This window comes from Pelobates fuscus, chromosome 2, assembly GCF_036172605.1.
Source record: "Pelobates fuscus isolate aPelFus1 chromosome 2, aPelFus1.pri, whole genome shotgun sequence".
NCBI lineage: Eukaryota > Metazoa > Chordata > Amphibia > Anura > Pelobatidae > Pelobates > Pelobates fuscus.
The window spans coordinates 370,476,704-370,499,938 of NC_086318.1; the positions used below are offsets into that span (position 1 = coordinate 370,476,704).

Here is a 23,235-nt window from a genome sequence, read left to right on the forward strand (position 1 = left end):
CTTTGAGAGAAGGAATGTATGTCATTTTATGACTTGATTGTTGTATGTTATAGCTATACGTACAAATCAATTTAAAAAAAGAATAAAAGAGATCCTGGGAATAAAATCAAAGAAAAAGGTAACTTTTCTGTTGAAAAAAATCAGTATGTTAAGCCACGCCTACTCTGTTATTTATGCAAATGATTAAGTTCACATTTAAGAATATTTTACTCTAGAAATTGCTGTCATGTCATTTCAATTCTATTTTTGTAAAAAATTTTGATAAATATTGCAGTAATCATCTAACAAGTAAATCATGGTTTAATAAAACTGATTTTTTGGAAAATGGAATATTAAATTATGATGTCACTTTAACCTTAATGCTTGTCTATTAACCAGGCATATTATGGACATGCAAGCTCCTGTTGTGATTATAGCTCTATTGCTTATTGTTTAACAGCTTTTTCTATTGTAAGAAAAAGCCTTTATTTGTTCCAAAAATAGAAGAGATATTTTACAATTTTACTTTCCATATCTTTTTCTGTACATTGCTTTAATTGCTTGGATGTTTCAGTTCACATAGTTGTCAACTAGATTTGGGCACCTCCGAAATTTTTGTTTCGTATGAATGCATTTGTACGGAAAAAAATTGGTTTTGTCAGAAGAGAAATCTGTCCATTTTTCCATTCATTTTCGATGGAAATTCATTCATTAGGCGCGATTTAATTGAACCAGATGAATATAACATAAAAATCAGTAACCTCAATACCGAATAGCCTTAAATTAACAAAGTCAAACCATTAATTTCAAATTTCGTACATTGATCACAACATGGCATTGAACAATGTTCTATTTCCCTGATTTTACGCCACAAACTCCTGAAATAACTCCCAAACCGCCAAATGCCCAAACGCTATCAATCGCATGAAAATGTATTGGCACTATTAGTAAACTCCCGAACACTCACTACACGCATTCGTATGCATTGCTTTTTGCTTAGTCTCTTGGGCTCATGAATCATCATGCTGCACTGACAGGTTGGAATTGGCAACACAATATCATTTTAGAAAGGAGTAGGAAAGTAGCCAATTAAATAGGCCTATACAAAATTGCTATTCTAAGTATATATTTTTTTCTCACATGTCCTAGTATGATGTAAAATATATGGATACAAAAAGGTTCCCACTAATCTAATTTTTACACGACACAAGGATAGGGCAGATCACAGCACCTAAACGTCCCACAAAGTAGGTGGATCCTCCAAAGGGTAACCTATACCCAAACAAAAATTGGTCATAATATTGAAGTTAGGCATTACCCCAACTTGTTATTTTCCTTACTCATTAGTTTAAGGCATACATGACAAAGCCACATGCGCTGCATGGTTTCTGGGGTACCTCTTAGTGAAATTGGTGTGACATACTGAAATACTTTCATGAAACTAACACGGATTTGGGCCAACAAACCATTTCCTAATAAAAGAGATATATAGCTATTTAATTTTTGTTTTCCAAACGGAAATTAAATTAATATGTAAGGAAATAGGCACATGCAATATACAAATATAAAGTAACTTGAATTTCCATATAGCCACCCTTAACCTCTAATTGCAGTGTAAATACTAGATGATGTAGGTAAACCTGGGCAGTTTACTAGACTGGAATGTGTAATTACATGTAACAACTGGACTCATTTTACAATGGGAATCAAAAAGGGAAAATATTGTAATAGACATACTAGTCATGTAAAGCTAATAAATTACTAGTCTAAGTTCCAAACATTAGGCACTAACCAAGATTCAGTGAATTCATGGACACACCAACATTGATATATAAATGTAAACCATATATAGTATTGAAATAAACTTTTACTATGCAAATGAATATTCAATATCATATAGATCTCCTGACCAGAACAAACAAAGTTGTAGAAAAATAATACATTATGTTGGAAAATTGTTACATATAATTTATATCTTTTTCTGGCTTGTTCTTGTGTTTTTCCTTTTCTTTCTCTTTGAGAGAAGGAATGTATGTCATTTTATGACTTGATTGTTGTATGTTATAGTTATACGTACAAATCAATTTAAAAAAAGAATAAAAGAGATCCTGGGAATAAAATCAAAGAAAAAGGTAACTTTTCTGTTGAAAAAAATCAGTATGTTAAGCCACGCCTACTCTGTTATTTATGCAAATGATTAAGTTCACATTTAAGAATATTTTACTCTAGAAATTGCTGTCATGTCATTTCAATTCTATTTTTGTAAAAAATTTTGATAAATATTGCAGTAATCATCTAACATGTAAATCAAGGTTTAATAAAACTGATTTTTTGTAAAATGGAATGTTAAATTATGATGTCACTTTAACCTTAATGCTTGTCTATTAACCAGGCATATTATGGACATGCAAGATCCTCTTGTGATTATAGCTCTATTGCTTATTGTTTAACAGCTTTTTCTATTGTAAGAAAAAGCCTTTATTTGTTCCAAAAATAGAAGAGATATTTTACAATTTTACTTTCCATATCATTTTCTGTACATTGCTTTAATTGCTTGGATGTTTCAGTTCACATAGTTGTCAACTAGATTTGGGCACCTCCGAAATTTTTGTTTCGTATGAATGCATTTGTACGGAAAAAAATTGGTTTTGTCAGAAGAGAAATCTGTCAATTTTTCCATTCATTTTCGATGGAAATTCATTCATTAGGCGCGATTTAATTGAACCAGATGAATATAACATAAAAATCAGTAACCTCAATACCGAATAGCCTTAAATTAACAAAGTCAAACCATTAATTTCAAATTTCGTACATTGATCACAACATGGCATTGAACAATGTTCTATTTCCCTGATTTTACGCCACAAACTCCTGAAATAACTCCCAAACCGCCAAATGCCCAAACGCTATCAATCGCATGAAAATGTATTGGCACTATTAGTAAACTCCCGAACACTCACTACACGCATTCGTATGCATTGCTTTTTGCTTAGTCTCTTGGGCTCATGAATCATCATGCTGCACTGACAGGTTGGAATTGGCAACACAATATCATTTTAGAAAGGAGTAGGAAAGTAGCCAATTAAATAGGCCTATACAAAATTGCTATTCTAAGTATATTTTTTTTTCTCACATGTCCTAGTATGATGTAAAATATATGGATACAAAAAGGTTCCCACTAATCTAATTTTTACACGACACAAGGATAGGGCAGATCACAGCACCTAAAGGTCCCACAAAGTAGGTGGATCCTCCAAGGGGTAACCTATACCCAAACAAAAATTGGTCATAATATTGAAGTTAGGCATTACCCCAACTTGTTATTTTCCTTACTCATTAGTTTAAGGCATACATGACAAAGCCACATGCGCTGCATGGTTTCTGGGGTACCTCTTAGTGAAATTGGTGTGACATACTGAAATACTTTCATGAAACTAACACGGATTTGGGCCAACAAACCATTTCCTAATAAAAGAGATATATAGCTATTTAATTTTTGTTTTCCAAACGGAAATTAAATTAATATGTAAGGAAATAGGCACATGCAATATACAAATATAAAGTAACTTGAATTTCCATATAGCCACCCTTAACCTCCAATTGCAGTGTAAATACTAGATGATGTAGGTAAACCTGGGCAGTTTACTAGACTGGAATGTGTAATTACATGTAACAACTGGACTCATTTTACAATGGGAATCAAAAAGGGAAAATATTGTAATAGACATACTAGTCATGTAAAGCTAATAAATTACTAGTCTAAGTTCCAAACATTAGGCACTAACCAAGATTCAGTGAATTCATGGACACACCAACATTGATATATATATGTAAACCATATATAGTATTGAAATAAACTTTTACTATGCAAATGAATATTCAATATCATATAGATCTCCTGACCAGAACAAACAAAGTTGTAGAAAAATAATACATTATGTTGGAAAATTGTTACATATAATTTATATCTTTTTCTGGCTTGTTCTTGTGTTTTTCCTTTTCTTTCTCTTTGAGAGAAGGAATGTATGTCATTTTATGACTTGATTGTTGTATGTTATAGTTATACGTACAAATCAATTTAAAAAAAGAATAAAAGAGATCCTGGGAATAAAATCAAAGAAAAAGGTAACTTTTCTGTTTAAAAAAATCAGTATGTTAAGCCACGCCTACTCTGTTATTTATGCAAATGATTAAGTTCACATTTAAGAATATTTTACTCTAGAAATTGCTGTCATGTCATTTCAATTCTATTTTTGTAAAAAATTTTGATAGATATTGCAGTAATCATCTACAATGTAAATCAAGGTTTAATAAAACTGATTTTTTGGAAAATGGAATATTAAATTATGATGTCACTTTAACCTTAATGCTTGTCTATTAACCAGGCATATTATTGACATGCAAGGTCCTGTTGTGATTATAGCTTCATTGCTTATTGTTTAACAGCTTTTTCTATTGTAAGAAAAAGCATTTATTTGTTCCAAAAATAGAATAGATATTTTACAATTTTACTTTCCATATAATTTTCTGTACATTGCTTTAATTGCATGGATGTTTCAGTTCACATAGTTGTCAACTAGATTTGGGCACCTCCGAAATTTTTGTTTCGTATGAATGCATTTGTACGGAAAAAATTGGTTTTGTCAGAAGAGAAATCTGTCCATTTTTCCATTCATTTTCGATGGAAATTCATTCATTCATTAGGCGCGATTTAATTGAACCAGATGAATTTAACATAAAAATCAGTTCCCTCAATACCGAATAGCCTTAAATTAACAAAGTCAAACCATTAATTTCAAATTTCGTACATTGATCACAACATGGCATTGAACAATGTTCTATTTCCCTGATTTTACGCCACAAACTCCTGAAATAACTCCCAAACCGCCAAATGCCCAAACGCTATCAATAGCATGAAAATGTATTGGCACTATTAGTAAACTCCCGAACACTCACTATACGCATTCGTATACATTGGTTTTTGCTTAGTCTCTTGGGCTCATGAATCATCATGCTGCACTGACAGGTTGGAATTGGCAAAACAATATCATTTTAGAAAGGAGCAGGAAAGTAGCCAATTAAATAGGCCTATACAAAATTGCTATTCTAAGTATATTTTTTTCTCACATGTCCTAGTATGATGTAAAATATATGGATACAAAAATGTTCCCACTAATCTAATTTTTACACAACACAAGAATAGGGCAGATCACAGCACCTAGAGGTCCCACAAAGTAGGTGGATCATCCAATGGGTAACCTATACCCAAACAAAAATTGGTCATAATATTGAAGTTAGGCATTACCCCAACTTGTTATTTTCCTTACTCATTAGTTTAAGGCATACATGACAAAGCCACATGCGCTGCATGGTTTCTGGGGTACCTCTTAGTGAAATTGGTGTGACATACTGAAATACTTTCATGAAACTAACACGGATTTGGGCCAACAAACCATTTCCTAATAAAAGAGATATATAGCTATTTAATTTTTGTTTTCCAAACGGAAATTAAATTAATATGTAAGGAAATAAGCACATGCAATATACAAATATAAAGTAACTTGAATTTCCATATAGCCACCCTTAACCTCTAATTGCAGTGTAAATACTAGATGATGTAGGTAAACCTGGGCAGTTTACTAGACTGGAATGTGTAATTACATGTAACAACTGGACTCATTTTACAATGGGAATCAAAAAGGGAAAATATTGTAATAGACATATTAGTCATGTAAAGCTAATAAATTACTAGTCTAAGTTCCAAACATTAGGCACTAACCAAGATTCAGTGAATTCATGGACACACCAACATTGATATATATATATGTAAACCATATATAGTATTGAAATAAACTTTTACTATGCAAATGAATATTCACTATCATATAGATCTCCTGACCAGAACAAACAAAGTTGTAGAAAAATAATACATTATGTTGGAAAATTGTTACATATAATTTATATCTTTTTCTGGCTTGTTCTTGTGTTTTTCCTTTTCTTTCTCTTTGAGAGAAGGAATGTATGTCATTTTATGACTTGATTGTTGTATGTTATAGTTATACGTACAAATCAATTTAAAAAAAGAATAAAAGAGATCCTGGGAATAAAATCAAAGAAAAAGGTAACTTTTCTGTTGAAAAAAAATCAGTATGTTAAGCCACGCCTACTCTGTTATTTATGCAAATGATTAAGTTCACATTTAAGAATATTTTACTCTAGAAATTGCTGTCATGTCATTTCAATTCTATTTTTGTAAAAATTTTTGATAAATATTGCAGTAATCATCTAACATGTAAATCAAGGTTTAATAAAACTGATTTTTTGGAAAATGGAATATTAAATTATGATGTCACTTTAACCTTAATGCTTGTCTATTAACCAGGCATATTATGGACATGCAAGCTCCTGTTGTGATTATAGCTCTATTGCTTATTGTTTAACCCCTTCAGGACCGGACTGTTTTTGCGATGTTTGTACGTTAAGGACCAGAGCTATTTTAACACTTTTGTGGTGTTTGTGTTTAGCTGTAATTTTCCGCTCTCTCATTTACTGTTCCCATACAAGTTATATATTGTTTTTTTCAGGACAAGAAGGGCTTTCTTTACATACCATTATTTGTATCATTTCATATCATTTACTTTAAAAAAAATAGTAAAATATGGTGAAAAAAAACCAAAAAAACGTGTTTTTTGACTTCTACTTAAAAAATATTTTACTGATCTACAAAATCGAATGAAACAAACTGCTAAATAGATTAAACATTTTGTCCTTAGTTTAAAAACACCAAATATTTACGTGTTTTTTTGCTTTTATTTGCAAGTTATAGGGCTATAAGTACAAGTAGGAACTTGCGGTTTCAAAATTTAAATTTTTCAAATGTATCAATAGTGACATTGTAACACTGTTATGTCATAAATCTCCAAAAAACACCCCACATGTATATATTTTTCTTAAACTAGATAACCCAGGGTATTCATCTAAGAATATTTTGATACTTTCTATGCAGCCATTTTACCATAAACCTTTGTCAAACTTTGCATAGGTAGTTTATTTTTTTTATTTTTTTCACATAAATTGCAATTCAGGTATAAATTCACAGATTTTGTTAGGTGTCACTACCAAACAACACCCCAATATGTGTTCAGCAACATCTCCCAAGTACAGGGATACCCCCCATGTATAGGTGTATTGGGTTGCTTGGGGGCTAAAAGGCCACATTTTGCAGGTGCGCTTATCAGTTTCCCAGCTCGGAATTTTGACATGTAGTCAACCTGCATGCATGTCCTATTTGGGACATTTTTGAAGCCGGCCAATGTATTTTACCCCCATCAAACCATATATTTTTGAAAAGTAGACACCCTAGGGTATTTCACATGGTGGGATTTTTACACTTTCCATGCACTAATTCTACCACCAGGCTTTGTCAAACATTGAGTTAGTAATTTTTTTTCTGTTTTTTTCACACACATTGTACTTTAGGCATGAATTAACAGATCCTGTTATGTGTCACTGACAAACAACACCCCAATATGTGTTCAGCAACATCTCCCGAGTACAGGGATACCCCCCATGTATAGGTGTTTTGGGTTGTTTGGGGGCTAAAAGGCCACATTTTGCAGGTGCGCATATCAGTTTCCCAGCTCGGAATTTTGACATGTAGTCAACCTGCATGCATGTCCTATTTGGGACATTTTTGAAGCCGGCCAATGTATTTTACCCCCATCAAACCATATATTTTTGAAAAGTAGACACCCTAGGGTATTTCACATGGTGGAATTTTTACACTTTCCATGCACTAATTCTACCACCAGGCTTTGTCAAACATTGAGTTAGTAATTTTTTTTCTGTTTTTTTCACACACATTGTACTTTAGGCATGAATTAACAGATCCTGTTATGTGTCACTGACAAACAACCCCCTAATATGTGTTCAGCAACATCTCCCGAGTACAGGGATACCCCCCATGTATAGGTGTTTTGGGTTGTTTGGGGGCTAAAAGGCCACATTTTGCAGGTGCGCATATCAGTTCCCCAGCTCGGAATTTTGACATGTAGTCAACCTGCATGCATGTCCTATTTGGGACATTTTTGAAGCCGGCCAATGTATTTTACCCCCATCAAACCATATATTTTTGAAAAGTAGACACCCTAGGGTATTTCACATGGTGGAATTTTTACACTTTCCATGCACTAATTCTACCACCAGGCTTTGTCAAACATTGAGTTAGTAATTTTTTTTCTGTTTTTTTCACACACATTGTACTTTAGGCATGAATTAACAGATCCTGTTATGTGTCACTGCCAAACAACACCCCAATATGTGTTTAGCAACATCTCCCGAGTACAGGGATACCCCCCATGTATAGGTGTTTTGGGTTGTTTGGGGGCTAAAAGGCCACATTTTGCAGGTGCGCATATCAGTTTCCCAGCTCGGAATTTTGACATGTAGTCAACCTGCATGCATGTCCTATTTGGGACATTTTTGAAGCCGGCCAATGTATTTTACCCCCATCAAACCATATATTTTTGAAAAGTAGACACCCTAGGGTATTTCACATGGTGGGATTTTTACACTTTCCATGCACTAATTCTACCACCAGGCTTTGTCAAACATTGAGTTAGTAATTTTTTTTCTGTTTTTTCACACACATTGTACTTTAGGCATGAATTAACAGATCCTGTTATGTGTCACTGCCAAACAACACCCCAATATGTGTTCAGTAACATCTCCCGAGTACAGGGATACCCCCCATGTATAGGTGTTTTGGGTTGTTTGGGGGCTAAAAGGCCACATTTTGCAGGTGCGCATATCAGTTTCCCAGCTCGGAATTTTGACATGTAGTCAACCTGCATGCATGTCCTATTTGGGACATTTTTGAAGCCGGCCAATGTATTTTACCCCCATCAAACCATATATTTTTGAAAAGTAGACACCCTAGGGTATTTCACATGGTGGAATTTTTACACTTTCCATGCACTAATTCTACCACCAGGCTTTGTCAAACATTGAGTTAGTAATTTTCTTTCTGTTTTTTTCACACACATTGTACTTTAGGCATGAATTAACAGATCCTGTTATGTGTCACTGCCAAACAGCACCCCAATATGTGTTCAGCAACATCTCCCGAGTACAGGGATACCCCCCATGTATAGGTGTTTTGGGTTGTTTGGGGGCTAAAAGGCCACATTTTGCAGGTGCGCATATCAGTTTCCCAGCTCGGAATTTTGACATGTAGTCAACCTGCATGCATGTCCTATTTGGGACATTTTTGAAGCCGGCCAATGTATTTTACCCCCATCAAACCATATATTTTTGAAAAGTAGACACCCTAGGGTATTTCACATGGTGGAATTTTTACACTTTCCATGCACTAATTCTACCACCAGGCTTTGTCAAACATTGAGTTAGTAAATTTTTTTCAGTTTTTTCACACACCTTGTACTTTAGGCATGAATTAACAGATCCTGTTATGTGTCACTGCCAAACAACACCCCAATATGTGTTCAGTAACATCTCCCGAGTACAGGGATACCCCCCATGTATAGGTGTTTTGGGTTGTTTGGGGGCTAAAAGGCCACATTTTGCAGGTGCGCATATCAGTTTCCCAGCTCGGAATTTTGACATGTAGTCAACCTGCATGCATGTCCTATTTGGGACATTTTTGAAGCCGGCCAATGTATTTTACCCCCATCAAACCATATATTTTTGAAAAGTAGACACCCTAGGGTATTTCACATGGTGGAATTTTTACACTTTCCATGCACTAATTCTACCACCAGGCTTTGTCAAACATTGAGTTAGTAATTTTCTTTCTGTTTTTTTCACACACATTGTACTTTAGGCATGAATTAACAGATCCTGTTATGTGTCACTGCCAAACAGCACCCCAATATGTGTTCAGCAACATCTCCCGAGTACAGGGATACCCCCCATGTATAGGTGTTTTGGGTTGTTTGGGGGCTAAAAGGCCACATTTTGCAGGTGCGCATATCAGTTTCCCAGCTCGGAATTTTGACATGTAGTCAACCTGCATGCATGTCCTATTTGGGACATTTTTGAAGCCGGCCAATGTATTTTACCCCCATCAAACCATATATTTTTGAAAAGTAGACACCCTAGGGTATTTCACATGGTGGAATTTTTACACTTTCCATGCACTAATTCTACCACCAGGCTTTGTCAAACATTGAGTTAGTAATTTTTTTTCTGTTTTTTTCACACACCTTGTACTTTAGGCATGAATTATCAGATCCTGTTATGTGTCACTGCCAAACAACACCCCAATATGTGTTCAGCAAGATCTCCTGAATACAGTGATACCACCCATGCATAGGCTTGTCGGGTTCTTTGGGGGCTAAAAGGCCACGTTTGGCAGGTGCGCTTATCAGTTTCCCAACTTGGAATTTTGACATGTAATCAACCTGCGCCCATGTCCCATTTGAGCCAATGTATTTTACCCCCATCAAACCATATATTTTTGAAAAGTAGACAACCCAGGGCATTTTAAATTGTGGTATTTTAACACTTTTCATGCACTGAATTCTACCACCAGCCTTTGTCAAACTTTTGGATAGTAATCTTTTTTTGTTTCTTTGTCACACACATTGTACTTTAGGCATGAATTAACAGATCCTGTTATGTGTCACTGCCAAACACTGCCCAATATGTTCAGCAACATCTCTTGAGTACAGTGATACCCCCCATGTATATGGTTGCCGGGTTGTTTGGGGGCCAAAAGGCAACAATCAGAACTTGTACATGTCAGTTTTTCAACTTGATATATAGGTATGCTTGGTCTATCTTCAGTTTGACATATTTTTGTACCCCCCAGTTAATGTTACCATCATGCCAATATGTATAGTATATATTTTTATAAAGTAGACATCACATGTTATAGAGGATGGGGTGTTTTGACTTCTTTCCCCCAACCATTTTGCCCTCCAAAGAAAGTGTAGTGGTATTTTCTTTATTCTGGTTTTTATGCACACGTCATCTGGTTTTGGACAGCTGGTTATGTGTTACTGCCAGAAAACTTGTTAGGCCAAATGTGCAGGTAGCAAATGTACATTTAGCAGCAATCTTTAAACTGACTCCTGCAAATAGAATCTAAATGGAGATTTGGGGGAAGGAAACTGACTAACAAAAAAATGGCTGCTTTCCAAAGAAACAGAAAATAAAATAAAAATTCAGGAACACTTCTTACAACTGTTCTGTGTGGTACAGCTTGAAACATGTTCCTACACAGAGTCCTGGTTTCGAAGGACAATCAGGACAGTGAAAAGGGGTGTCTGTCCTTTTCCCGTTTTTAAAACAGACCCGGCAACGTTTCTGGGGGGTTTTTTTTCTAGCAGTTGGCGGTAACTTAAAAATAAAATGTCTGGACTCAGCTTGCACCGTTGTTGGAACTTGTCCATCTCCATAAATTGTTAAAGAAATTATTTTCAATTGAAATTGGAGAAAGGTGATTTTCCCTGGATTATTTTTTTTAAAAAGTAAAAATGAGTTGTGGGTTGCTATTTGCATCAGATATATAGCCACCTTTTTATACCATGCTTTGGTTTTTCATAAAATAAGATACGGCTGCATCAGCTGATCAGCCAAATCAACACCACCCATGTACTTATTATACGCCCTGATGCAAACCGGTTTGGACTCTACTCTGCCCCGGACAGAGACGTCGGACATGCGTTCGTCATGGATGGTGGTGAGCATGTGGACATCCTTCCTGTCCCTAAATTTTAGTGCAAGCACCTCAGCTTTCCGAAGTGCTTTACATTCGCCTTTTTTTAATTTTGCATCTATGAGAGATCGTGGAAAGTCTTTGGAATTTTTTCTGGCAGTGCCGCAGGCCAGTGTCTGTAAAGCATAAAGTGTTTTAAATAGACGGACACTACTATAAAAATTATCCACATAAAGGTGGTAACCTTTATTAAACAAGGGGTTTAGTAGGTCCCATACAAGTTTCCCACTTGTCCCCAGGGAGTCAGGACAGTCAGGAGGGTCCAGTTGACCATCTTTCCCCTCATATACACGAAAGGCAAATGTGTATCCGCTTTCGCTCTCACACAGTTTGTACAGTTTAATGCCATACCTAGAGCGCTTTGAGGGGATGTATTGTCTGAACCCTAATCTCCCTTTGTATTTCATTAGAGATTCATCTATGGATAAATTTTGTTGGGGGGTATAAACATCCGAAAATTTGTCCTGAAAATGGTCTAGCAGTGGGCGTATTTTATAAAGCCTATCGTATTGGGGGTGATCTCTAGGGTGACAGAGGGTATTGTCACTGAAATTTAAAAATCTCAGCAGTAACTCGTATCTGGCTCTAGGCATGGTTTGGGAGAATACTGGACTCGACATTATTGGGTTGGTGCTCCAGTATGAGCGAATCGATGGCTTTTTTATAATCCCCATGAGCATTGTAAGAGCCCAGAACTTTTTAAGCTCTGGGACATCTGTGGGATGCCAGTCATGCTCCCTGGCTGTATAGCTACCTGGATTGTTGTCAATAAATTGGGTAGCATACAAGTTAGTCTGGGAAGCAATCTCCTCCCAGATGGTATCCCCTAAAAATAGTTCTACATACTGCATTGGGGAGAAGCCATCCACATTAACATTAATGCCTGCGTTGGCACTAAAAGGGGGGACGTTGGGCTCGGCTAACTGTGGAGGTACCCAGTCCTCCTCCACATTTGGCATAGCAGAGGAAGCACAGCTTCTTTCTTCAGCCGGCTCACACACAGATGACATGTCGTCTTGACTAGACATGTCAGAAAACTGACCTGGGTCAAAATCTGACGCAGTGTCAGTGGCGTCAGAGTCTGACGCCAAGAAGGCATATGCCTCCTGCAAGTTATACATACGCTGCATGTTTTACACACGACTAAAACAAATTACAAACACACAAAAAAAAATTTATACTTTTTTTTTTTTTTTTTTTTAACTAAAACATACTAAACAGCAATCCCTAAACTAACTCCTGTCACAAAAATCTAATGGAGATTTGGGGGAAGGAAACTGACTGACTACGACAGACTACGACAGACTAAGACAGACTACGACAGACTACGACAGACTAAGACGGACTAAGACAGACTAAGACAGACTAAGACAAATATTTTTAAAACAAATTTAACCCTTTAAGGGCAAAAAAAAAAAGACAGACAGTACAAATGCACTGCTGAAACAGATCTGGCAGGGAAGGGGTTAAAATGGATTTTTAATTCACTGCTGATACTTTTTACAACTCTCTGGAACACTCTGCTGCAACAAACTATCACGATCTCTGTCTCTCTCGCCTCACAAAACGCTACAGAGGAGAGAGGGGCAGAGATCACTGTCAAAGTGAGTGTTTGTAACACCCACTTTGACAGCAGCCAATTGTGAGCGATCGCGGATCGCTCACACACCGTAATTGGCTGTTACTATCTGCCTGGGATGTCTGGCAGATAGTAACATCATTGTACTGGCAAGAGCGATCTTTGATCGCTTCCTGCAGCCCGTTTTCCGCTATGACGGTTCAGGACCGTCAGCGGTCCAAACGCACGTTTTACCGCTGACGGTCCTGAACCGTCCGCGGTCCTGAAAGGGTTCACAGCTTTTTCTATAGTAAGAAAAAGCCTTTATTTGTTCCAAAAATAGAAGAGATATTTTAAAATTTTACTTTCCATATCATTTTCTGTACATTGCTTTAATTGCTTGGATGTTTCACTTCACATAGTTGTCAACTAGATTTGGGGACCTCCGAAATTTTTGTTTCGTATGAATGCATTTGTACGGAAAAAAATTGGTTTTGTCAGAAGAGAAATCTGTCCATTTTTCCATTCATTTTCGATGGAAATTCATTCATTCATTAGGCGCGATTTAATTGAACCAGATGAATTTAACATAAAAATCAGTTCCCTCAATACCGAATAGCCTTAAATTAACAAAGTCAAACCATTAATTTCAAATTTCGTACATTGATCACAACATGGCATTGAACAATGTTCTATTTCCCTGATTTTACGCCACAAACTCCTGAAATAACTCCCAAACCGCCAAATGCCCAAACGCTATCAATAGCATGAAAATGTATTGGCACTATCAGTACACTCCCTAACACTCACTATACGCATTCGTATGCATTGCTTTTTGCTTAGTCTCTTGGGCTCATGAATCATCATGCTGCACTGACAGGTTGGAATTGGCAACACAATATCATTTTAGAAAGGAGCAGGAAAGTAGCCAATTAAATAGGCCTATACAAAATTGCTATTCTAAGTATATTTTTTTCTCACATGTCCTAGTATGATGTAAGATATATGGATACAAAAAGGTTCCCACTAATCTAATTTTTATACGACACAAGGATAGGGCAGATCACAGCACCTAGAGGTCCCACAAAGTAGGTGGATCCTCCAAGGGGTAACCTATACCCAAACAAAAATTGGTCATAATATTGAAGTTAGGCATTACCCCAACTTGTTATTTTCCTTACTCATTAGTTTAAGGCATACATGACAAAGCCACATGCGCTGCATGGTTTCTGGGGTACCTCTTAGTGAAATTGGTGTGACATACTGAAAAACTTTCATGAAACTAACACGGATTTGGGCCAACAAACCATTTCCTAATAAAAGAGATATATAGCTACTTAATTTTTGTTTTCCAAACGGAAATTAAATTACTATGTAAGGAAATAGGCACATGCAATATACAAATATAAAGTAACTTGAATTTCCATATAGCCACCCTTAACCTCTAATTGCAGTGTAAATACTAGATGATGTAGGTAAACCTGGGCAGTTTACTAGACTGGAATGTTTAATTACATGTAACAACTGGACTCATTTTACAATGGGAATCAAAATGGGAAAATATAATAATAGACATATTAGTCATGTAAAGCTAATAAATTACTAGTCTAAGTTCCAAACATTAGGCACTAACCAAGATTCAGTGAATTCATGGACACACCAACATTGATATATATATGTAAACCATATATAGTATTGAAATAAACTTTTACTATGCAAATGAATATTCAATATCATATAGATCTCCTGACCAGAACAAACAAAGTTGTAGAAAAATAATACATTATGTTGGAAAATTGTTACATATAATTTATATCTTTTTCTGGCTTGTTCTTGTGTTTTTCCTTTTCTTTCTCTTTGAGAGAAGGAATGTATGTCATTTTATGACTTGATTGTTGTATGTTATAGTTATACGTACAAATCAATTTAAAAAAAGATTAAAAGAGATCCTGGGAATAAAATCAAAGAAAAAGGTAACTTTTCTGTTGAAAAAAATCAGTATGTTAAGCCACGCCTACTCTGTTATTTATGCAAATGATTAAGTTCACATTTAAGAATATTTTACTCTAGAAATTGCTGTCATGTCATTTCAATTCTATTTTTTAAAAAAATTTTGATAGATATTGCAGTAATCATCTACAATGTAAATCAAGGTTTAATAAAACTGATTTTTTGGAAAATGGAATATTAAATTATGATGTCACTTTAACCTTGATGCTTGTCTATTAACCAGGCATATTATGGACATGCAAGCTCCTGTTGTAATTATAGCTCTATTGCTTATTGTTTAACAGCTTTTTCTATAGTAAGAAAAAGCCTTTATTTGTTCCAAAAATAGAATAGATATTTTAAAATTTTACTTTCCATATCTTTTTCTGTACATTGCTTTAATTGCTTGGATGATTCAGTTCACATAGTTGTCAACTAGATTTGGGCACCTCCGAAATTTTTGTTTCGTATGAATGCATTTGTACGGAAAAAAATTGGTTTTGTCAGAAGAGAAATCTGTCCATTTTTCCATTCATTTTCGATGGAAATTCATTCATTCATTAGGCGCGATTTAATTGAACCAGATGAATTTAACATAAAAATCAGTTCCCTCAATACCGAATAGCCTTAAATTAACAAAGTCAAACCATTAATTTCAAATTTCGTACATTGATCACAACATGGCATTGAACAATGTTCTATTTCCCTGATTTTACGCCACAAACTCCTGAAATAACTCCCAAACCGCCAAATGCCCAAACGCTATCAATCGCATGAAAATGTATTGGCACTATTAGTAAACTCCCGAACACTCACTACACGCATTCGTATGCATTGCTTTTTGCTTAGTCTCTTGGGCTCATGAATCATCATGCTGCACTGACAGGTTGGAATTGGCAACACAATATCATTTTAGAAAGGAGCAGGAAAGTAGCCTATTAAATAGGCCTATACAAAATTGGTATTCTAAGTATATTTTTTTTCTCACATGTCCTAGTATTATGTAAGATATATGGATACAAAAAGGTTCCCACTAATCTAATTTTTATACGACACAAGGATAGGGCAGATCACAGCACCTAGAGATCCCACAAAGTAGGTGAATCCTCCAAGGGGTAACCTATACCCAAACAAAAATTGGTCATAATATTGAAGTTAGGCATTACCCCAACTTGTTATTTTCCTTACTCATTAGTTTAAGGCATACATGACAAAGCCACATGCGCTGCATGGTTTCTGGGGTACCTCTTAGTGAAATTGGTGTGACATACTGAAATACTTTCATGAAACTAACACGGATTTGGGCCAACAAACCATTTCCTAATAAAAGAGATATATAGCTATTTAATTTTTGTTTTCCAAACGGAAATTAAATTAATATGTAAGGAAATAGGCACATGCAATATACAAATATAAAGTAACTTGAATTTCCATATAGCCACCCTTAACCTCTAATTGCAGTGTAAATACTAGATGATGTAGGTAAACCTGGGCAGTTTACTAGACTGGAATGTGTAATTACATGTAACAACTGGACTCATTTTACAATGGGAATCAAAAAGGGAAAATATTGCAATAGACATATTAGTCATGTAAAGCTAATAAATTACTAGTCTAAGTTCCAAACATTAGGCACTAACCAAGATTCAGTGAATTCATGGACACACCAACATTGATATATATATGTAAACCATATATAGTATTGAAATAAACTTTTACTATGCAAATGAATATTCAATATCATATAGATCTCCTGACCAGAACAAACAAAGTTGTAGAAAAATAATACATTATGTTGGAAAATTGTTACATATAATTTATATCTTTTTCTGGCTTGTTCTTGTGTTTTTCCTTTTCTTTCTCTTTGAGAGAAGGAATGTATGTCATTTTATGACTTGATTGTTGTATGTTAAAGTTATACGTACAAATCAATTTAAAAAAAGAATAAAAGAGATCCTGGGAATAAAATCAAAGAAAAAGGTAACTTTTCTGTTGAAAAAAATCAGTATGTTAAGCCACGCCTACTCTGTTATTTATGCAAATGATTAAGTTCACATTTAAGAATATTTTACTCTAGAAATTGCTGTCATGTCATTTCAATTCTATTTTTGTAAACAAATTTGATAGATATTGCAGTAATCATCTACAATGTAAATCAAGGTTTAATAAAACTGATTTTTTGGAAAATGGAATATTAAATTATGATGTCACTTTAACCTTAATGCTTGTCTATTAACCAGGCATATTATTGACATGCAAGGCTCTGTTGTGATTATAGCTCTATTGCTTATTGTTTAACAGCTTTTTCTATAGTAAGAAAAAGCCTTTATTTGTTCCAAAATTGGAATAGATATTTTACACTTTTACTTTCCATATCATTTTCTGTACATTGCTTTAATTGCATGGATGTTTCGGTTCAAATAGTTGTCAACTAGATTTGGGCACCTCCGAAATTTTTGTTTCGTATGAATGCATTTGTACGGAAAAAAATTGGTTTTGTCAGAAGAGAAATCTGTCAATTTTTCCATTCATTTTCGATGGAAATTCATTCATTCATTAGGCGCGATTTAATTGAACCAGATGAATTTAACATAAAAATCAGTTCCCTCAATACCGAATAGCCTTAAATTAACAAAGTCAAACCATTAATTTCAAATTTCGTACATTGATCACAACATGGCATTGAACAATGTTATATTTCCCTGATTTTACGCCACAAACTCCTGAAATAACTCCCAAACCGCCAAATGCCCAAACGCTATCAATAGCATGAAAATGTATTGGCACTATTAGTAAACTCCCGAACACTCACTATACGCATTCGTATGCATTGCTTTTTGCTTAGTCTCTTGGGCTCATGAATCATCATGCTGCACTGACAGGTTGGAATTGGCAACACAATATCATTTTAGAAAGGAGTAGGAAAGTAGCCAATTAAATAGGCCTATACAAAATTGCTATTCTAAGTATATTTTTTTTCTCACATGTCCTAGTATGATGTAAGATATATGGATGCAAAAAGATTCCCACTAATCAAATTTTTATACGACACAAGGATAGGGCAGATCACAGCACCTAGAGGTCCCACAAAGTAGGTGGATCCTCCAAGGGGTAACCTATACCCAAACAAAAATTGGTCATAATATTGAAGTTAGGCATTACCCCAACTTGTTATTTTCCTTACTCATTAGTTTAAGGCATACATGACAAAGCCACATGCGCTGCATGGTTTCTGGGGTACCTCTTAGTGAAATTGGTGTGACATACTGAAATACTTTCATGAAACTAACACGGATTTGGGCCAACAAACCATTTCCTAATAAAAGAGATATATAGCTATTTAATTTTTGTTTTCCAAACGGAAATTAAATTAATATGTAAGGAAATAAGCACATGCAATATACAAATATAAAGTAACTTGAATTTCCATATAGCCACCCTTAACCTCGAATTGCAGTGTAAATACTAGATGATGTAGGTAAACCTGGGCAGTTTACTAGACTGGAATGTGTAATTACATGTAACAACTGGACTCATTTTACAATGGGAATCAAAAAGGGAAAATATAATAATAGACATATTAGTCATGTAAAGCTAATAAATTACTAGTCTAAGTTCCAAACATTAGGCACTAACCAAGATTCAGTGAATTCATGGACACACCAACATTGATATATATATGTAAACCATATATAGTATTGAAATAAACTTTTACTATGCAAATGAATATTCAATATCATATAGATCTCCTGACCAGAACAAACAAAGTTGTAGAAAAATAATACATTATGTTGGAAAATTGTTACATATAATTTATATCTTTTTCTGGCTTGTTCTTGTGTTTTTCCTTTTCTTTCTCTTTGAGAGAAGGAATGTATGTCATTTTATGACTTGATTGTTGTATGTTATAGTTATACGTACAAATCAATTTAAAAAAAGAATAAAAGAGATCCTGGGAATAAAATCAAAGAAAAAGGTAACTTTTCTGTTGAAAAAAATCAGTATGTTAAGCCACGCCTACTCTGTTATTTATGCAAATGATTAAGTTCACATTTAAGAATATTTTACTCTAGAAATTGCTGTCATGTCATTTCAATTCTATTTTTGTAAAAAATTTTGATAGATATTGCAGTAATCACCTAACATGTAAATCAAGGGTTAATAAAACTGATTTTTTGGAAAATGGAATATTAAATTATGATGTCACTTTAACCTTAATGCTTGTCTATTAACCAGGCATATTATGGACATGCAAGCTCCTGTTATGATTATAACTCTATTGCTTATTGTTTAACAGCTTTTTCTATAGTAAGAAAAAGCCTTTATTTGTTCCAAAAATAGAATAGATATTTTAAAATTGTACTTTCCATATCATTTTCTGTACATTGCTTTAATTGCTTGGATGTTTCAGTTCACATAGTTGTCAACTAGATTTGGGCACCTCCGAAATTTTTGTTTCGTATGAATGCATTTGTACGGAAATAATTTGGTTTTGTCAGAAGAGAAATCGGTCCATTTTTCCATTCATTTTCGATGGAAATTCATTCATTCATTAGGCGCGATTTAATTGAACCAGATGAATTTAACATAAAAATCAGTTCCCTCAATACCGAATAGCCTTAAATTAACAAAGTCAAACCATTAATTTCAAATTTCGTACATTGATCACAACATGGCATTGAACAATGTTCTATTTCCCTGATTTTACGCCACAAACTCCTGAAATAACTCCCAAACCGCCAAATGCCCAAACGCTATCAATAGCATGAAAATGTATTGGCACTATTAGTAAACTCCCGAACACTCACTATACGCATTCGTATGCATTGCTTTTTGCTTAGTCTCTTGGGCTCATGAATCATCATGCTGCACTGACAGGTTGGAATTGGCAACACAATATCATTTTAGAAAGGAGCAGGAAAGTAGCCTATTAAATAGGCCTATACAAAATTGGTATTCTAAGTATATTTTTTTTCTCACATGTCCTAGTATTATGTAAGATATATGGATACAAAAAGGTTCCCACTAATCTAATTTTTATACGACACAAGGATAGGGCAGATCACAGCACCTAGAGATCCCACAAAGTAGGTGAATCCTCCAAGGGGTAACCTATACCCAAACAAAAATTGGTCATAATATTGAAGTTAGGCATTACCCCAACTTGTTATTTTCCTTACTCATTAGTTTAAGGCATACATGACAAAGCCACATGCGCTGCATGGTTTCTGGGCTACCTCTTAGTGAAATTGGTGTGACATACTGAAAAACTTTCATGAAACTAACACGGATTTGGGCCAACAAACCATTTCCTAATAAAAGAGATATATAGCTATTTAATTTTTGTTTTCCAAACGGAAATTAAATTAATATGTAAGGAAATAAGCACATGCAATATACAAATATAAAGTAACTTGAATTTCCATATAGCCACCCTTAACCTCTAATTGCAGTGTAAATACTAGACGATGTAGGTAAACCTGGGCAGTTTACTAGACTGGAATGTGTAATTACATGTAACAACTGGACTCATTTTACAATGGTAATCAAAAAGGGAAAATATTGTAATAGACATATTAGTCATGTAAAGCTAATAAATTACTAGTCTAAGTTCCAAACATTAGGCACTAACCAAGATTCAGTGAATTCATGGACACACCAACATTGATATATATATATATGTAAACCATATATAGTATTGAAATAAACTTTTACTATGCAAATGAATATTCACTATCATATAGATCTCCTGACCAGAACAAACAAAGTTGTAGAAAAATAATACATTATGTTGGAAAATTGTTACATATAATTTATATCTTTTTCTGGCTTGTTCTTGTGTTTTTCCTTTTCTTTCTCTTTGAGAGAAGGAATGTATGTCATTTTATGACTTGATTGTTGTATGTTATAGTTGTACGTACAAATCAATTTAAAAAAAGAATAAAAGAGATCCTGGGAATAAAATCAAAGAAAAAGGTAACTTTTCTGTTGAAAAAAATCAGTAAGTTAAGCCACGCCTACTCTGTTATTTATGCAAATGATTAAGTTCACATTTAAGAATATTTTACTCTAGAAATTGCTGTCATGTCATTTCAATTCTATTTTTGTAAAAAATTTTGATAGATATTGCAGTAATCACCTAACATGTAAATCAAGGTTTAATAAAACTGATTTTTTGGAAAATGGAATATTAAATTATGATGTCACCTTAACCTTAATGCTTGTCTATTAACCAGGCATATTATGGACATGCAAGCTTCTGTTGTGATTATAGCTCTATTGCTTATTGTTTAACAGCTTTTTCTATAGTAAGAAAAAGCCTTTATTTGTTCCAAAAATAGAATAGATATTTTAAAATTTTACTTTCCATATCATTTTCTGTACATTGCTTTAATTGCTTGGATGTTTCAGTTCATGCTGCACTGACAGGTTGGAATTGGCAACACAATATCATTTTAGAAAGGAGTAGGAAAGTAGCCAATTAAATAGGCCTATACAAAATTGCTATTCTAATTATATATTTTTTTCTCACATGTCCTAGTTAGTATGATGTAAGATATATGGATACAAAAAGGTTCCCACAAATCAAATTTTTACACGACACAAGGATAGGGCAGATCACAGCACCTTGAGGTCCCACAAAGTACGTGAATCCTCCAAGGGGTAACCTATACCCAAACAAAAATTGGTCATAATATTGAAGTTAGGCATTACCCCAACTTGTTATTTTCCTTACTCATTAGTTTAAGGCATACATGACAAAGCCACATGCGCTGCATGGTTTCTGGGGTACCTCTTAGTGAAATTGGTGTGACATACTGAAAAACTTTCATGAAACTAACACGGATTTGGGCCAACAAACCATTTCCTAATAAAAGAGATATATAGCTATTTAATTTTTGTTTTCCAAACGGAAATTAAATTAATATGTAAGGAAATAGGCACATGCAATATACAAATATAAAGTAACTTGAATTTCCATATAGCCACCCTTAACCTCTAATTGCAGTGTAAATACTAGATGATGTAGGTAAACCTGGGCAGTTTACTAGACTGGAATGTGTAATTACATGTAACAACTGGACTCATTTTACAATGGGAATCAAAAAGGGAAAATATAATAATAGACATATTAGTCATGTAAAGCTAATAAATTACTAGTCTAAGTTCCAAACATTAGGCACTAACCAAGATTCAGTGAATTCATGGACACGCCAACATTGATATATATATGTAAACCATATATAGTATTGAAATAAACTTTTACTACGCAAATGAATATTCAATATCATATAGATCTCCTGACCAGAACATACAAAGTTGTAGAAAAATAATACATTATGTTGGAAAATTGTTACATATAATTTATATATTTTTCTGGCTTGTTCTTGTATTTTTCCTTTTCTTTCTCTTTGAGAGAAGGAATGTATGTCATTTTATGACTTGATTGTTGTATGTTATAGTTATACGTACAAATCAATTTAAAAAAAGAATAAAAGAGATCCTGAGAATAAAATCAAAGAAAAAGGTAACTTTTCTGTTGAAAAAAATCAGTATGTTAAGCCACGCCTACTCTGTTATTTATGCAAATGATTAAGTTCACATTTAAGAATATTTTACTCTAGAAATTGCTGTCATGTCATTTCAATTCTATTATTGTAAAAAAAATTTGATAGATATTGCAGTAATCATCTACAATGTAAATCAAGGTTTAATAAAACTGATTTTTTGGAAAATTGAATATTAAATTATGATGTCACTTTAACCTTAATGCTATTCTATTAACCAGGCATATTATTGACATGCAAGGTCCTGTTGTGATTATAGCTCTATTGCTTATTGTTTAACAGCTTTTTCAATAGTAAGAAAAAGCCTTTATTTGTTCCAAAAATAGAATAGATATTTTAAAATTTTACTTTCCATATCATTTTCTGTACATTGCTTTAATTGCTTGGATGTTTCAGTTCAT

The 23,235-nt window shown here is 34.1% G+C and overlaps 8 non-coding genes across 8 annotated transcripts; all 8 read right to left on the reverse strand.

Moving 5' to 3' along the window:
• Positions 1 to 1,193: 1,193 nt before the first annotated feature.
• On the reverse strand, positions 1,194 to 1,336 carry LOC134591796 (U12 minor spliceosomal RNA). Its single transcript, XR_010088519.1, has one exon. It is a non-coding gene; the product is annotated as a U12 minor spliceosomal RNA (small nuclear RNA).
• A 1,850-nt stretch (positions 1,337 to 3,186) lies between these two features.
• On the reverse strand, positions 3,187 to 3,329 carry LOC134591661 (U12 minor spliceosomal RNA). Its single transcript, XR_010088402.1, has one exon. It is a non-coding gene; the product is annotated as a U12 minor spliceosomal RNA (small nuclear RNA).
• A 1,851-nt stretch (positions 3,330 to 5,180) lies between these two features.
• Positions 5,181 to 5,323, reverse strand: LOC134591818 (U12 minor spliceosomal RNA). The gene has a single exon (XR_010088536.1). It is a non-coding gene; the product is annotated as a U12 minor spliceosomal RNA (small nuclear RNA).
• Positions 5,324 to 14,332: 9,009 nt separating this feature from the next.
• Positions 14,333 to 14,475, reverse strand: LOC134591620 (U12 minor spliceosomal RNA). Its single transcript, XR_010088367.1, has one exon. It is a non-coding gene; the product is annotated as a U12 minor spliceosomal RNA (small nuclear RNA).
• Positions 14,476 to 16,328: 1,853 nt separating this feature from the next.
• LOC134591667 (U12 minor spliceosomal RNA) lies at positions 16,329 to 16,471 on the reverse strand. The gene has a single exon (XR_010088408.1). It is a non-coding gene; the product is annotated as a U12 minor spliceosomal RNA (small nuclear RNA).
• A 1,853-nt stretch (positions 16,472 to 18,324) lies between these two features.
• LOC134591621 (U12 minor spliceosomal RNA) lies at positions 18,325 to 18,467 on the reverse strand. Its single transcript, XR_010088368.1, has one exon. It is a non-coding gene; the product is annotated as a U12 minor spliceosomal RNA (small nuclear RNA).
• A 1,853-nt stretch (positions 18,468 to 20,320) lies between these two features.
• LOC134591668 (U12 minor spliceosomal RNA) lies at positions 20,321 to 20,463 on the reverse strand. The gene has a single exon (XR_010088409.1). It is a non-coding gene; the product is annotated as a U12 minor spliceosomal RNA (small nuclear RNA).
• Positions 20,464 to 21,876: 1,413 nt separating this feature from the next.
• On the reverse strand, positions 21,877 to 22,019 carry LOC134591791 (U12 minor spliceosomal RNA). Its single transcript, XR_010088514.1, has one exon. It is a non-coding gene; the product is annotated as a U12 minor spliceosomal RNA (small nuclear RNA).
• Between the last annotated feature and the right edge of the window lie 1,216 nt (positions 22,020 to 23,235).